Raw genomic sequence first — 17965 nt, 5'->3', positions numbered from 1 at the left:
ATCTCTATGTCTCCATCTTGAACATTTTCACGAATGGAGTTGAAGCGACGCTCGATGTGCCTTGTCTTCTTGTGAAACCTGGGCTCCTTGGCAAGTGCAATAGCTCCAGTGTTGTCACAAAAGAGTTTGATTGGCCCCGACGCATTGGGTATGACTCCTAGGTCGGTGATGAACTCCTTCACCCATATTGCTTCATGTGCTGCCTCCAAGGCTGCCATGTACTCCGCTTCACATGTAGATCCCGCCACGACGCTTTGCTTGCAACTGCACCAGCTTACTGCCCCACCATTCAAAATATACACGTATCCGGTTTGTGACTTAGAGTCATCCAGATCTGTGTCGAAGCTAGCGTCGACGTAACCCTTTACGACGAGCTCTTCGTCACCTCCATAAACGAGAAACATTTCCTTAGTCCTTTTCAGGTACTTTAGGATATTCTTGACCGCTGTCCAGTGTTCCTTGCCGGGATTACTTTGGTACCTTCCTACCAAACTTACGGCAAGGTTTACATCAGGTCTGGTACACAGCATGGCATACATAATAGAACCTATGGCTGAGGCATAGGGGATGACGCTCATCTCTTCTATTTCTTCTGCCGTGGTCGGACATTGAGCTGAGCTCAATTTCATACCTTGCAACACAGGCAAGAACCCCTTCTTAGACTGATCCATATTGAACTTCTTCAATATCTTATCAAGGTATGTGCTTTGTGAAAGACCTATGAGGCGTCTCGATCTATCTCTATAGATTTTGATGCCTAATATATAAGCAGCTTCTCCAAGGTCCTTCATCGAAAAACTTTTATTCAAGTAGGCCTTAATGCTGTCCAAGAGTTCTATATCATTTCCCATCAAAAGTATGTCATCTACATATAGTATGAGAAATGCTACAGAGCTCCCACTCACTTTCTTGTAAACGCAGGCTTCTCCATAAGTCTGTGTAAACCCAAACGCTTTGATCATCTCATCAAAGCGAATGTTCCAACTCCGAGATGCTTGCACCAGCCCATAAATCGAGCGTTGGAGCTTGCATACTTTGTCAGCATTCTTAGGATCGACAAAACCTTCCGGCTGCATCATATACAATTCTTCCTTAAGGAAACCATTAAGGAATGCCGTTTTGACGTCCATTTGCCATATCTCATAATCGTAGAATGCGGCAATTGCTAACATGATTCGGACGGACTTTAGCTTCGCTACCGGTGAGAAAGTCTCATCGTAGTCAACCCCTTGAACTTGTCGATAACCCTTAGCGACAAGCCGAGCTTTATAGATGGTCACATTACCATCCGCGTCTGTCTTCTTCTTAAAGATCCATTTATTCTCTATGGCTCGCCGTTCAACGGGCAAGTCAGTCAAAGTCCATACTTCGTTTTCATACATGGATCCTATCTCGGATTTCATGGCTTCTAGCCATTTGTCGGAATCCGGGCCTGCCATCGCTTCTTCATAGTTCAAAGGTTCACCGTTGTCTAACAACATGATTTCCAAGACAGGGTTGCCGTACACACTCTGGTGCGGAACGTGTCCTTGTGGACCTTCGAATCTCAGTAGGAGCTTGATCAGAAGTATCTTGATCATCATCATTAACTTCCTCTCTAGTCGGTGCAGGCACCTCAGGAACATTTTCTTGAGTTGCGCCATTTGCCGGTTCAAGAGGTAATACTTCATCAAGCTCTTCTTTCCTCCCACTTACTTCTTTCGAGAGAAACTCTTTCTCTAGAAAGGACCCATTCTTGGCAACAAAGATCTTGCCTTCGGATCTGAGGTAGAAGGTGTACCCAATAGTTTCTTTTGGGTATCCTATGAAGACGCATTTTTCCGACTTGGGTTCGAGCTTCTCAGGTTGAAGTTTCTTCACATAAGCATCGCATCCCCAAACTTTTAGAAACGACAGCTTAGGTTTCTTTCCAAACCATAATTCATACGGTGTCGTCTCAACGGATTTCGACGGAGCCCTATTTAAAGTGAATGCGGCAGTCTCTAAAGCATAGCCCCAAAAGGATAGCGGTAAATCGGTAAGAGACATCATAGATCGCACCATATCCAATAGAGTGCGATTACGACGTTCGGACACACCGTTACGCTGAGGTGTTCCAGGCGGCGTGAGTTGTGAAACTATTCCACATTTTCTTAAGTGTGTGCCAAACTCGTGACTCAAGTATTCTCCTCCACGATCTGATCGTAGAAACTTGATTTTCCTGTCACGTTGATTTTCAACCTCACTCTGAAATTCCTTGAACTTTTCAAAGGTTTCAGACTTGTGTTTCATTAAGTAGATATACCCATACCTACTTAAATCATCAGTGAGGGTGAGAACATAACGATAGCCACCGCGAGCCTCAACACTCATCGGACCGCACACATCAGTATGTATGATTTCCAATAAGTCGGTTGCTCGCTCCATTGTTCCTAAGAACGGAGTCTTGGTCATTTTACCCATAAGGCATGGTTCGCACGTGTCAAATGATTCATAATCAAGAGACTCTAAAAGTCCATCAGCATGGAGCTTCTTCATGCGTTTGACACCTATGTGACCAAGGCGGCAGTGCCACAAGTATGTGGGACTATCATTATCAACCTTACTTCTTTTGGTACTCACATTATGAACATGTGTAGCATCACGTTCGAGATTCATAAAGAATAAACCATTCACCATAGGAGCATGACCATAAAACATATCTCTCATAAAAATGGAACAACCATTATTCTCAGATTTAAAAGAGTAGCCATCTCGAATTAAACGAGATCCCGATACAATGTTCATGCTCAAAGCTGGCACTAAATAACAATTATTAAGGTTTAAAACTAATCCCGAAGGGAGATGCAGAGGCAGCGTGCCGACGGCGATCACATTGACCTCGGAACCATTCCCGACGCGCATCGTTACCTCGTCCTTTGCCAGTTTCCGCTTATTCCGCAGCCCCTGCTTTGAGTTACAAATGTGAGCAACTGCACCGGTATCAAATACCCAGGAGCTACTACGGGCACTAGTAAGGTACACATCAATTACATGTATATCATATATACCTTTTGTTTTGCCGGCCTTCTTATCCGCTAAGTACTTAGGGCAGTTCCGCTTCCAGTGACCGCTTCCCTTGCAATAAAAGCACTCCGTCTCAGGCTTGGGTCCATTCTTTGGCTTCTTCCCGGCAGCTTGCTTGCCGGGCGCGGCAACCTCCTTGCCGTCTTTCTTGAAGTTCTTTTTACCCTTGCCTTTCTTGAACTTAGTGGTTTTATTGACCATCAACACTTGATGTTCTTTCTTGACTTCTACTTCCGCTGATTTCAGCATTGAGAACAACTCAGGAATGGTCTTTTGCATCCCCTGCATGTTGAAGTTCATCACAAAGCTCTTGTAGCTTGGTGGAAGCGACTGGAGGATTCTGTCAATGACCGCATCATCCGGGAGATTAACTCCCAGCTGAGACAAGCGGTTATGTAACCCAGACATAGTGAGTATTTGCTCACTGACAGAACTATTTTCCTTCATCTTACAGCTGAAGAACTTATCGGAGACTTCATATCTCTCGATCCGGGCATGAGCTTGAAAAACCATTTTTAGCTCTTCGAACATCTCGTATGCTCCATGTCTCTCAAAACGTTTTTGGAGCCCCGGCTCTAAGCTGTAAAGCATGCCGCACTGAACGAGGGAGTAGTCGTCAACACGTGTCTACCAAGCATTCATAACATCTTGGTTCTGTGGGACGGGAGCTTCACCTAGCGGTGCTTGTAGGACATAATCTTTCTTGGCAGCTATGAGGATGATCCTCAGGTTCCGGACCCAGTCCGTATAGTTGATGCCATCGTCTTTCAGCTTGGTTTTCTCTAGGAACGCGTTGAAGTTGAGGACTACGTTGGCCACTTGATCTACAAGACATATTGCAAAGATTTTAGACTAAGTTCATGATAATTAAGTTCATCTAATCAAATTATTAATGAACTCCCACTTAGATTAGACATCCCTCTAGTCATCTAAGTATTACATGATCCGAGTTAACTAGACCGTGTCCGATCATCACGTGAGACGGACTAGTCAACATCGGTGAACATCTTCATGTTGATCATATCTTCTATACGACTCATGCTCGACCTTTCGGTCTTCTGTGTTCCGAGGCCATGTCTGTACATGCTAGGCTCGTCAAGTCAACCTAAGTGTTTGCATGTGTAAATCTGTCTTACACCCATTGTATGTGAACGTCTGAATAAAACACCCGATCATCACGTGGTGTTTTGAAACAGCGAACTGTCGCAATGGTGCACAGTTAGGGGGAACACTTCTTGAAATTATTTATGAGGGATCATCTTATTTACTACCGTCGTTCTAAGTAAACAAGATGCAAAACATGATAAACATCTCATGCAATCAAATAATAAACGTGACATGATATGGCCAATATCACATAGCTCCTTTGATCTCCATCTTGGGGCTCCATGATCATCTTGTCACCGGCTTGACACCATGATCTCCATCATCATGATCTCCATCATCGTGTCTCCATGAAGTTGCTCGCCAACTATTACTTCTACTACTATGGCTAACGCGTTTAGCAATAAAGTAAAGTAATTTACATGGCGATTCTCGATGACACGCAGGTCATATAAAAGAATAAAGACAACTCCTATGGCTCCTGCCGGTTGTCATACTCATCGACATGCAAGTCGTGATTCCTATTACAATAGCATGAACATCTCATACATCACATATAGATCATTCATCATTCATCACAACTTTGGCCATATCATATCACAACCCGCTTGCTGCAAAAACAAGTTAGACGTCCTCTAATTGTTGTTGCGAGTTTTACGTGGCTGAATTAGGGTTCTAGCAAGAACGTCTTCTTACCTACGTTAAAGCCACAACGTGATTTGTCAACTTCTATTTACCCTTCATAAGGACCCTGTTCATCGAATCCGCTCCAACTAAAGTGGGAGAGACAGACACCCGCCAGCCACCTTATGCAACTAGTGCATGTTAGTCGGTGGAACCGGTCTCACGTAAGCGTACATGTAAGGTTGGTCCGGGCCGCTTCATCCCACAATACCGCTGAAGCAAGAAAAGACTAGTAACGGCAAGAAAGTTGACAAATCTACGCCCACAGCTAATTGTGTTCTACTCGCGCAAGAAGAACTACGCATAGACCTAGCTCATGATGCCACTGTTGGGGAACGTTGCAGAAAACAAAAATTTTCCTACTCGTTTCACCAAGATCATCTAGGAGTTCATCTAGCAACGAGTCGTCCAATGCATCTACATACCTTTGTAGATTGCGCACGGAAGCGTTCAAAAGAACGGTGATGATGTAGTCGTACTCGACGTGATCCAAATCACCGATGACCAGCGCCGAACGGACGGCACCTCCGCGTTCAACACACGTACGGGACGGGAGACGTCTCCTCCTTCTTGATCCAGCAAGGGGGGAGGAGAGGTTGATGAAGATCCAGCAGCACGACGGCGTGGTGGTGGATGCAGGGCGTCACAGAAGCAGGGCTTCGCCAAGACTACGAGGGAGAGACGTAACGGGGGGAGATGGAGGCGCCAGGGGCTGGTGTCAAATCCCTCCTCTCCCCCCACTATATATAGGGGTGCCAAAGGGGGGGGGCGCCGGCCCTAGTAGATGAGATCTACTAGGGGGGCGGCGGCCAAGGGGAGGTTTCCCTCCCCCCCAAGGCACCTAGGGGTGCCTTCCACCACATGGACTCTTCCATGGTGGAAACCCTAGGCGCATGGGCCTATAGGGGCTGGCGCCCCAGCCCACTATGGGCTGGGTTCCCTCCTATTTCAGCCCATGGGGCCCTCCGGGATAGGTGGCCCCACCCGGTGGACCCCCGGGACCCTTCCGGTGGTCCCGGTACAATACCGATAACCCCGAAACTTGTCCCGATGTCCGAAACAGCACTTCCTATATATAATTCTTTACCTCTGGACCATTCCGGAACTCCTCGTGACGTCCGGGATCTCATCCGGGACTCCGAACAATATTCGGGTTTCTGCATATACATATCTTCACAACACTAGCGTCACCGAACCTTAAGTGTGTAGACCCTACGGGTTCGGGAGACAAGCAGACATGACCGAGATGACTCTCTGGTCAATAACCAACAGCGGGATCTGGATACCCATGTTGGCTCCCACATGCTCCACGATGAATTCATCGGATGAACCACGATGTCGAGGATTCAATCAACCCTGTATGCAATTCCCTTTGTCAATCGATATGTTACTTGCCCGAGATTCGATCGTCGGTATCCCAATACCTCGTTCAATCTCGTTACCGGCAAGTCACTTTACTCGTACCGTAATGCATGATCCCGTGACCAGACACTTGGTCACTTTGAGCTCATTATGATGATGCATTACCGAGTGGGCCCAGCGATACCTCTCCGTCATACGGAGTGACAAATCCCAGTCTTGATCCATGTCAACCCAACAGACACTTTCGGAGACACCCGTAGTCTACCTTTATAGTCACCCAGTTACGTTGTGACGTTTGGTATACCCAAAGCACTCCTACGGTATCCGGGAGTTACACGATCTCATGGTCTAAGGAAAAGATACTTTGACATTGGAAAACTCTAGCAAACGAACTATACGATCTTGTGCTATGTTTAGGATTGGGTCTTGTCCATCACATCATTCTCCTAATGATGTGATCTCGTTATCAATGACATCCAATGTCCATAGTCAGGAAACCATGACTATCTGTTGATCAACGAGCTAGTCAACTAGAGGCTTACTAGGGACATGTTGGTGTCTTTCATTCACACATGTATTACGATTTCCGGATAACACAATTATAGCATGAATAAAGACAATTATCATGAACAAGGAAATATAATAATAAAGCTTTTATTATTGCCTCTAGGGCATATTTCCAACAGAACTCTCAATGAAAGCACCAATGTCAGTGTCAAAACCAGCGGATTTCGGGTAGGGGGTCCCGAACTGTGCCTCTAATGCCGATGGTAACAGGAGACAGGGGACACAATGTTTACCCAGGTTCGGGCCCTCTCTATGGAGGTAATACCCTACTTCCTGCTTGATTGATCTTAATGAATATGAATATTACAAGAGTTGATCTACCACGAGATCGTAATGGCTAAACCCTATAAGTCTAGCCCGTATGACTATGATTATGATTATTGGCCTCTACGGACCTAGCCCTCCGGTTTATATAGACACCAGAGGGATCTAGGGTTACATAAGATCGGTTACAGAGAAAGGAATCTTCATATTTGGTTGCCAAGCTTGCCTTCCAGGCCAAAGAGAGTCCCATCCGGACACGGGTAGAGTCTTCGGTGTTTGTATCTTCACAGCCCATCAGTCCGTCCCACGGCTAACAAGCCGGACTCTCGAGGGCCCCTTAGTCCAGGACTCCCTCACTCTCCTCCCGATGAGCACGCATTGGGGTCTGATCGCACGCCTCCCGTACTCAAAGAGCTACCCCGCACGACACCTCCTAGCCAATAAAAAAGGGGACATGTGGCGGCATGTAATTGGTAAGTAGAATGCCCACGGTTTCAATAATACTTGTGTTTCCGATTTGTAACGTGACAACACTTGTTCCAAAATGACTTTGTTGATTGTTAATGTGTGCGCCTTGGCAAATCGGACAGAAAATTACCACAGCATGTTGGTGCCATGTCATGACACCATGCCAAGTTTCATGATTTTCAGGCGTGTTTTGGATTTACAGGAATTAAAAAACCAAGTTTCTCAATCTTTCCGGCCGAGCCACGATGCCCAGATGTTTGAATTTCATTCCCATCTCTCGCATAGGACCTAGAAATTCACCCAAGGACACACATGTGGTATTTCAAACAACTTTGGTGCACTGGAGCCTGTGCTTGTAGTTCAAATTTGAATTATGCACATTAAATGCGTAGAAACTCAATTAATGTATAAAAACACCAAATGAACCCGGAATAATTCCAAAATTTAGCACGATACTTCTATTTGGTCTAATCTTCCTGTGTAAAAAAATTAAGGCGGGAGAAGGCAGTGTACGTATGTCGTTTCGCACATGGAGATGGCACGTTCCCTCTCGGAACCACGAGCCTTCTTGCCGGAAGCTCCGGTTCGCAAGAAGCTTACACCAAAGCTAGTCCCAATTCGGCCAAAAAATTACCGCAGCATGTTGGTGCCATGTCATGACACCATGCCAAGTTTCCTGATTTTCAAACGTGTTTTGGATTTACAGGAATTAAAAAAAACAAGTTTCTCAATCTTTCCGGGTGAGCCACGACGCCTAGATGTTTGAATTTCATTCCCATCTCTTGCATGGGACCTATAAATTCACCCAAGGACACACATGTGGTTTTTCAAACAACTCTGGTGCACTGGAGCCTGTGCTTGTAGTTCAAATTTGAATTATGCACATTAAATGCCCAGAAACTCAATTAATGTATAAAAAAGGCCAAACGAACCTGAAATAATTCAAAATTTTAGCACGATACTTTTATTTGGTCTAATCTGTCTGTATAAAAAATTGAGCCGGAAGAAGGCAGTGTACGTATGTCGTTTCGCACACGGAGGTGGCACGTTCCCTCTCAGAACCACGAGCCTTCTTGAGGGAAGCTCCGGTTTGCAAGAAGCTTACACCAAAGCTTGTCCCAATTCGGCCAAAAAAATTACTGGAGCATGTTGGTGCCATGTCATGACACCATGCCAAGTAACATGATTTTCAGGCGTGTTTTGGATTTACAGGAATTAAAAAACCAAGTTTCTCAATCTTTCCGGCCGAGCCACGACGCCCAGATGTTTGAATTTCACTCCCATCTCTTGCATGAGACCTAGAAATTCACCCAAGGACACACATGTGATTTTTCAAACAACTTTGGTGCCCTGGAGCCTGTGATTGTAGTTCAAATTTGAATTATGCACATTAAATGCGTAGAAACTCAATTAATGTATAAAAAAGGCCAAACGAACCTGAAATAATTCAAAATTTTAGCACGATACTACTATTTGGTCTAATCTGCCTGTGTAAAAAAATTAAGGCGGGAAAAGGCAGTATACGTATGTCGTTTCGCACACGGAGGTGGCACGTTCCCTCTCAGAACCACGAGCCTTCTTGAGGGAAGCTCCGGTTTGCAAGAAGCTTACACCAAAGCTTGTCCCAATTCGGCCAAAAAATCTACCGAAGCATGTTGGTGCCATGTCATGACACCATGCCAAGTTTCATGATTTTCAGGCATGTTTTGGATTTACAGGAATTAAAAAACCAAGTTTCTCAATCTTTCCGGGCGAGCCACGACGCCCGGGCAAGTAACATATCGATTGTCCATGCAAGAGATGGCAATGAAATTTGGATTTAGCACGATACTACTATTTGGTCTAATCTGCCTGTGTAAAAAAATTAAGGCGGGAAAAGGCAGTATACGTATGTCGTTTCGCACACGGAGGTGACACGTTCCCTCTCGAAACCACGAGCCTTCTTTAGGGAAGCTCCGGTTTGTAAGAAGCTTACACCAAAGCTAGTCCCAATTCGGCCAAAAAAATTACCGCAGCATATTGGTGCCATGTCATGACACCATGCCAAGTTTCTTGATTTTCAGGCGTGTTTTGGATTTACAGGAATTAAAAAACCAAGTTTCTCAATCTTTCCAGCCGAGCCATGACTCCCAGATGTTTGAATTTCATTCTCATTTCTTGCATGGGACCTATAAATTCACCCAAAGACACGCATGTGATTTTTCAACCAACTTTGGTGCACTGGAGCGTGTGCTTGTAGTTCAAATTTGAATTATGCACATTAAATGCCCAAAAACTCAATTAATGTATAAAAAAGGCCAAGCGAACCCGAAATAATTCCAAAATTTAGCATGATACTTCTTTTTGGTCTAATCTGCCTGTGTAAAAAAATTAAGGCGGGAGAAGTTAGTATACGTATCTCGTTTCACACACGGAGGTTGTCGGTGTACTAAAGTAGGGGTACCTTAGTATCCCGAACTTGTGCACGGGCAGTCGCAACGTCCCGCGGCAAGGCTTGCCGGATGACCGCCAAGATCCTCTGTGGTTCCTTTGAAGCCATTCAAGAACAAAGTATCCAAGAACAAGAAGTCAAGACCCCGGCAAGAGGAGCTTGCCGGGAAGGAGACAAGACCCCGGCAAGAGGAGCTTGCCGGGAAGGCTAACCAAGGCCCGGTGAGCGACAAGCTCCCGGATGCGACAAAACAACGACCGCGGCAAGGCACTTGCCGCAGCAAACCTCCACTCCGTACCTGCGCTCCAGCGCATCCACCAACGTGTCGCTCTGGGACCCTTCCGGGCGTACGTGGCGGAAGGCTGTGCAACCAGAGGTACACGGTGGCAAGCGGCGCTGACAAGATCGCCATCGTGGCAAGCAGTGGCGTCCCTGGCGGTCCCTTTCTGCACCGTCTAGGCGACATAGACGGGCATTTAATGCCTTTGTCCCCTGCCGTCAGGGTTAGGTATGATACAACTGTAGTAGGTGGTGGTGCCAACCGCCACGTCTTTTCCATTTTTACCCTCATCTATGTTGCCACCTGTCGGTGACCCCTTTAACATATAAAAGGAGGCCCATGCGCAACGTAGAGGAGGGACGATCATTCTCACACTCGGTCTTGCTAGCTGCTGGTGTGTACTGTAGCAACCAGCGCTCCCGAGCAAGAACTCAATACAACCACAAAGCAGGAGTAGGGTTTTACGCATCCGTGCGGCCCGAACCTGGGTAAACTGATCGTGTTGCTCGTGCGCTTCGCCTCGATCTGCTCTTCGTGCTCTCTCCGCCCCCTGCCGAACCGAAAGGGGCTTCGGTCCGCTGTGGTCCCATAGGTGTCCGTGGGATCAGCACCCCCGACATCTTTGGCGCGCCAGGTAGGGGTGCGTCGAGGTTGTGTGAACCTGATCCGGCGTTCGCACAAGCCAAATCTTCATCGTCTTCATCGACATGCCGCTGAAGAAGAAGGCTTCGGAGGCGGCTGCTCTGTCCGCACCGAGCCCACCATCGCCGGAGCAGATGGCTGGTGGGGTAGACGCCGGCGGAGGAACGGGCGTCGACGATCGAGCTCACGGTGCTGCCAGGGCCAAGGACAAAGCTGCGCTGCACATCGGCGGCGCAGTCGGCTCCCACAACGACCAGGCGCACTCCAAGGCCTCGGCGTCCGTACACGCACCGCGCCCATCCCAGGAGGCGCGGGACCGGCAGCGTCATGATACCCATGGTACCATACGTTTGCTGGATCAAGATCGAGCTGGCGGATCCCGGAGTGCTCAAGACCAGCATGCATGCCAACATGCTGGCGCGAGCAGGCACGATCGCCTGGACGAGATACTGCTCCTTCTAACATGATTAGAAGTCCGAGCATATCTTGTTCCTCGCGCCGTTCGCCGCCGCCGCCCACCACTCCAGCAGAAGCTTTGGCGCGAGCTCAACTGCTCCTAGACTACCCTCCAGCGGCGGACAAGATCGACGACTGGAGGGCCACCATTCAGAGCCTCATCGGCTTAGCCAACGGCGACAATCCACGGCAGCCGAGTACTTCGATGCTGCGGCAAGTCAGCCAGGCACGAGCCGGTGGCGACAAGACCGGTGGGGGTGCAACCACTGTGCACTCTCCGCCTCAAAGGCCAAGATCGCCGACTCGTCGGATCCACCTCGACAGCGACTCCACCGCATCATCAGATCCGCGAGCTCGTCGCGATCAGCGCCAAGTTCTTCACGAATGACAGCAAGAAGACGCTCGTACCCGCATCGAGTGCCGAAGAGAAGCGCGGCGTCAATCAGACCTGCGCGCTGGGCCTTCTGTCGATATGCATGCGCCAGGGGAACCAGGCGACTTGCCGTACGCGGTAGGTTGCCCTGCGTTTACCCGTGAGCTGCGGCAAGTCCAGTGGCCCAGCCAGAAGAATTTCAAACCAGACGTACCAGAGAAGTACGACGGCAAGTCGCACCCGTCGGAGTTCCTCAACATCTACACCATCGCGGTGCAAGCTGCCGGGGGGCGAGACGACAAGGTCCTTGCCAACTACTTCCCGCTGGTGCTCAAGCCCGACGTCAGGTCCTAGCTCATGCACTTGCCGGACAACTCCATATCCTCTTGGGCAGACCTGTGCCATCAGTTTGTCGGCGCCTTTACAGGCGGCCACAAACCTCATGGCCAAGAGAGTGACCTTCACCTGCTCGCCCAGAAGGAAGGAGAGCCCCTGCGCAAGTATATTCAGAGATTCAGCCGTGTACAGCGCAACATCCCAGACATCCACCCTGCCGCGGTCATCAGCGCGTTCCATCAGAACGTGCGTAACCGCAGGATGCGGGAGGAGATGGCGATGAGCAAGATCAGAGACGTCAGTGAGCTATACGCCCTGGCCGACAAGTGTGCACGTGCTGAGGAAGGGAGGAAACTCCCCGGAGAGAGTATAGGAGCAGGAGGATCTGATAGCGAGGATGCTGCCTCGGCAAAGAAAAACCAGCGGCGCAACAACAGGAAGAAGAAAAGCAAAGAGGTGCTAGTCGTTGAGCAGTCCGGCAACGACGGCGCCGCCAAGAAAGCCAAAGCTGGTAGCTCCGGCAAGGAGATTGCCGCATGCACCAACTGCCAGGCTGTGGCAGTCGCTGACAAGCAGGACGGCTCCGACAAGCAGTACTGCAAGATCCACCGCACCAAAGGCCATGATCTCCAGAGCTGCAAGAAGGTTGAGCAGCTTGTCGAGCAACAGAAAGCTGAGTACGAGCGGCGCGACAAGGAGAGAGCCCAAGGAGGTGCTAGAGAAGCTGGCAAGAAGCACGCTGGCCGGGGAGGACGCCGCGGCAAGGCCAAGCAGCGGCAAGGAGACAGACCTCCCCGCGGCCGCGACAAGGATGGAGACGACGACGGCGACGAAGACATGGATGATGTCGAGACCAGCGAGCAGGAGTTCTAGAAAGCCACAGAAGTCTTGTGCGTTGACGGTGGTGCTTCTCTGCATACTTCCCACCGCCAACTCAAGCAGTGGATGCGGGAAGTCAATGCGGCAGAACCACCTGTCGAATCACCCAAGCTTCTGAGATGGTCCAGCACGCCTATCATCTTTGATATTGAGGACCACCCTGATCGCACAACTGCGGTCGGGTGCTTGCCGTTGTTGGTTTCACCAACTATCCGCAACCTCAAGGTCACTAAGATGTTAGTTGACGGCGGGGCCGGCTTGAATCTGATCTCCTTTGTTGTACTCTAGAAACTCCAGATCCCTGACAGCGAGCTCGAAGAGACCGGCACATTCCAAGGAATTAACCAGGGAAGGAGCAAGCCGAAGGGGAAGGTCACGTTGCCGGTAACATTTGGCAGCGAGCTGAACTTCAGGACTGAGAGGGTCACTTTTGACATTGCCGATTTTCCATTGCCTTACAATGGGATACTGGGCCGCCCTGCACTCGCCAAGTTCATGGCAGCCTCTCACTATGCATATAACATGCTCAAGATGCCAGGTCCGATAAGCGTCATCTCTGTCCCTGGCGACAAGAAGGATGCCCTTATCTGCGCCGACAAGATCTACCGGGAAGCTGCAGCCGCAGCAGATCGCAAGACACTTGCCGCTGAAGCTCCCGGGGGGAAGAAGAAGACCAAGTCCGGCAAGAGCTCTGATGCCCACTCCGGCAAGCGCACCTCTTCGGAGTGCTGCGCTGCCGTCGAGGACGCACCATCGAGCTCCACCAGCAAGTGTAAGAAGGCAATGGCAGCTCCACCAGAGACCAAGAAAGTGTCCGCCAAGGAGGACGGCACTGGTGGTACCTTCACCATCAGTGCCACGCTTGACCCTAAATAGGAAAGCGCGCTCATTGCTTTCCTGCGGGCGAACGTCGACGTGTTTGCGTGGCAACCGTCTGACATCCCCGGTGTTCCCAGGAAAGTAATTGAGCACCATCTTGCCGTTTGTCCTCATGCGCAGCCCGTCAAGCAGAAGGTCAGGAAGCAAGCAGTGGAGCGCCAAGAATTCATCGCAGAAGAAATCAAGAAGTTGGAAGCAGCAGGCCTTGTCAGAGGAGTGCTCCATCCTACGTGGTTGGCCAATCCTGTAGTCGTGCGCAAGGCAAATGGGAAATGGAGGCTTTGTATTGACTTTACCGATGTTAATAAAGCTTGTCCCAAAGACCCATTTCCCTTGCCGCGCATTGACCAGATTGTTGACTCCACAGCCGGATGTGACTTGCTTTCATTTCTTGACGCATACTCAGGATACCATCAAATCTTCATGGCAGAAGAGGATGAGGAGAAAACCGCATTCATTACTCCGTGCGGCACGTACTGTTTCATACGGATGCCTTTCGGTTTAAAGAATGCTGGTTCAACATTTGCAAGAGTAGTCCATGTCGCTCTTGAGCCGCAGATACACAGAAATGTGGAAGCTTACATGGATGACATAGTGGTCAAGAGCAAGGACAGGGCAACTCTGATACAAGATTTAGACGAGACCTTTGCAAATCTGTGCAAGATCAACCTCAAGCTCAACTCCGAGAAGTGTGTGTTTGGAGTCCCCTCCGGCAAGCTTCTCGGGTTCTTCGTGTCTCAGCGGGGAATTGAAGCCAATCCCGACAAGATTAAGGCCATTGAGCAGATCGAAGCACCAAAGCGCGTCAAGGATGTACGAAGACTTGCCGGTTGCGTGGCTGCTCTCAGCAGGTTTATCTCTCGGTCTGCTGAGCGCGCCCTGCCGTTTTTCAAAATTTTGAAAAAGGCAGGTCCAATGAAATGGACTCCGGAAGCGGAGGCTGCGCTGCAGGACTTGAATAAATACATGTCCTCCACTCCAACACTTGTCGCACCTAAGCCGCAAGAGAAGTTGCTGCTGTATATAGCGGCAACCAATCAAGTGGTTAGTGCTGCGTTAGTGGCGGAGAGGGAGGCAGATGACGAACCAGCAACCGCGGCAAGCGCGTCCAGCGACAAGCAGGGGGCTTCCCCGACAAGCTCTGGTCCCGACAAGGGTGAATCTGCGCAGGTGCGCGAAGAGATGCAGAAGAGAATGGTGCAGCGCCCAGTTTACTTTGTCAGTTCCCTTCTGCAGGGAGCTAGGTCAAGGTACTCTGGTGTGCAGAAATTGCTTTTCGGCCTTCTCATGGCCTTGAGAAAGCTGCGCCATTACTTCCAAGCACATGAGATCACAGTTGTCACTCGCTTTCCGCTGAAGAGGATACTACAGAATCCAAAAGCGACTGGCAGGATTGTCGAGTGGGCACTGGAACTGTCAAGCTTTGGCCTCAAGTTTGAAAGTACTTCAACTATCCAAAGCAGGGCATTGGCAGAATTCATAGCAGAGTGGACGCCAACTCCAGATGAAGAAATCCCAGAGACGAGCATCCCCGTCAAGGAAACAAGCAAAGAGTGGCTCATGTACTTTGACGGTGCCTTCTCGCTGCAAGGCGCCGGCGCTGGCGTGCTGCTTGTCGCACCCACCGGAGAGCACCTCAAGTACGTGGTCCAGATGCAGTTTCCCAAGGAGCAAGCAACAAACAATACTTCAGAGTATGAAGGCTTGCTTGCCGGTCTCAAGATCGCGGCAGACCTTGGGATCAAGAAGCTCATTGTCAGGGGTGAACAGCTTGTCGTCCGCCAAGTGAACAAGAATTATCAGAGTCCGTTAATGGAAGCTTATGTTGACGAAGTGAGAAAGCTAGAAGAACACTTTGACGGCCTACAGATGGAGCATGCCCAAGAGCTCAGAACGACGTTGCCGATGGCCTGTCAAAGTGCGCCGCACTTAAGTTACCTGTGGAACCAGGGATCTTTGTGCTCAAGCTAACTCAACCGTCCGTAACACCGTCAACTGGACAGAACAAGAAGAGGAAGTTGATTTCTGGCGACTATTTTCCGGCAGAGCTTCCCGAAGCCGCCGCCAAGAAGGTCCCTAAGATCAACACCAAGAGTGCTGAGGAGCAGTCTGCTCCAGCAAGCCCTAGGGTTTGTTCCGTTGAAGCAGACGCTCCCGACAAGTTTTGCTCCGGCAATCTTGCCGGGGAACATCAAGCTCCGGCAGAGCCGCAGGCCCTTGCCGTAGAAACAGATGTTCCTGCAGTAGCAGATACGCCTTTAGTCCTTGTTGTCGAGCCGCAAGCTCCAACATGGGCGCAGCAGATTGTCCGTTTCCTTCACACAGGAGAACTTCCCGAAGAGCAAGAAGAAGCGGAAAGAGTAGCCCGGCAGTCAAGTATGTACCAGTTTGTCGACAGCACACTGTACAGAAGAAGACTCAACGGTGTGAAATTGAAGTGTATTCCTCGGGAAGATGGACAAAAGTTGTTGGCAGAGATACATGGAGGCATATGTGGCCACCACATTGGCGCAAGAGCACTTGTCGGCAAAGCATTCCGGCAAGGTTTCTTTTGGCCGACAGCCCTCCAGGATGCAGCTGCACAAGTAACCAAGTGTGAAGCGTGCCAGTTCCATTCCAAGCAGATACACCAGCCAGCTCAAGCTCTCCAGACGATCCCTTTATCCTGGCCATTTTCGTTCTGGGGGCTCGATATCCTCGGCCCCTTTCACCGAGCAATCGGGGGCTTTGAGTACTTGTACGTTGCAATCGACAAGTTCACAAAGTGGCCAGAAGTGGAAACAGTGAGGAAGGTGACAGCACAATCAGCAGTCAAGTTCTTCAGGTCGATTGTTTACCGTTTCGGGATCCCTAACAGGATAATTACCGACAACGGTACGCAATTTACAAGCCGCACCTTCATGCAGTACGTCCAAGATCTTGGCGCCAAGGTCTGCTTCGCTTCTGTTGCTCACCCGAGAAGCAACGGTCAAGCGGAGAGGGCAAATACTGAAGTGCTGCGCGGGCTCAAGACCAGAACTTTCGATAGGCTGCACAAGTGCGGAAGAAACTGGATCGAGGAGCTGCCGGTGGTTCTTTGGTCGATTAGGACGACGCCAAATCGAGCCACTGGCCAGACACCTTTCGCTCTAGTCTATGGAGCAGAGGCAGTTCTCCCCACGGAACTCGTATACGGGTCACCTCGAGTGCTCGCTTACGACGAGCTTGAGCAAGAGCAGTTGCGACATGACGACGCTCTGCTCCTTGAGGAAGACCGTCTTCAGGATGCTGTGCGAGCTGCTCGCTACCAGCAAGCTTTGCGTCGCTACCATAGCTGCAAAGTTAACGCCAGAAGTCTCGAGGAAGGCGACCTTGTTCTTCGGCGCGTTCAATCCGCCAAGAATTCCAACAAGTTGACGCCGAAGTGGGAAGGCCCTTACCGGGTGAAACGAGTCGCTAGGCCTGGCGCTGTCCGCCTTGAGACCGAAGATGGCATTTCAGTGAGCAACTCCTGGAACATCGAGCATCTTCGCAAGTTTTATCCGTAGGGCGCGGTTGTCGGAACCCGTTCCGGCAACCACCTTTTGTACAAGTCTTGCCACTGTTGCATGTAATCCTTTGTACAAAGCCGGGCGCAGACCCCGTGCATAAAGCTTATGTGCTCCGCACACCTTGTCGATTTCATGCTTTTTATTATTATTTGCATGTGCTATCTGACATTTTGTGCAGCATTAACCCCCGGTAAGCAATAACGAGCCATAAGGCTCCATATTTTTATTTTCTCCTTTTTTTCTTTTCTCTCAAGGAAAGGAAAGTTCTCTCGCGCGCAAGTTTGCCGGGGGGAAGGAGAAGATAATGGTGTGGACCAGGCGTCGTTCAAGAAAATATTCGCCTTGCCGGGGAGCAGACAACAGAAAAGATAAGTTGCCAAAGTTTGAGCAATCAGATTTCCTTTAAATTTTTAAGTTATCTTCCTTGAACGACCATACTTTGTATGGAAAACCTGTGCGTGGAGGAGCCAACTCGTAGCTAGTTGCGCCCTTACTGTTGTTTCGAGTCCGCTCAACAACTTAAGTGAGCTGCGACTAGCTGCGACAAGGTTTCTTGCCGGTGCAACACCGCCAGCAGGCTGCTGACGTCCCGCACTCAGCGCTCGCGGCTAAGGTGCCTGCGCCGGCAAGTTCCCTTAAAGCGTAGGGCAAAAACATACAGAGGA

This window comes from Triticum urartu, chromosome 6A (genome assembly GCF_056163025.1).
Source record: "Triticum urartu cultivar PI428250 chromosome 6A, HENAU_Tu73, whole genome shotgun sequence".
Taxonomy (NCBI): Eukaryota; Viridiplantae; Streptophyta; class Magnoliopsida; order Poales; family Poaceae; genus Triticum; species Triticum urartu.
This window is presented reverse-complemented; position numbering follows the sequence as displayed.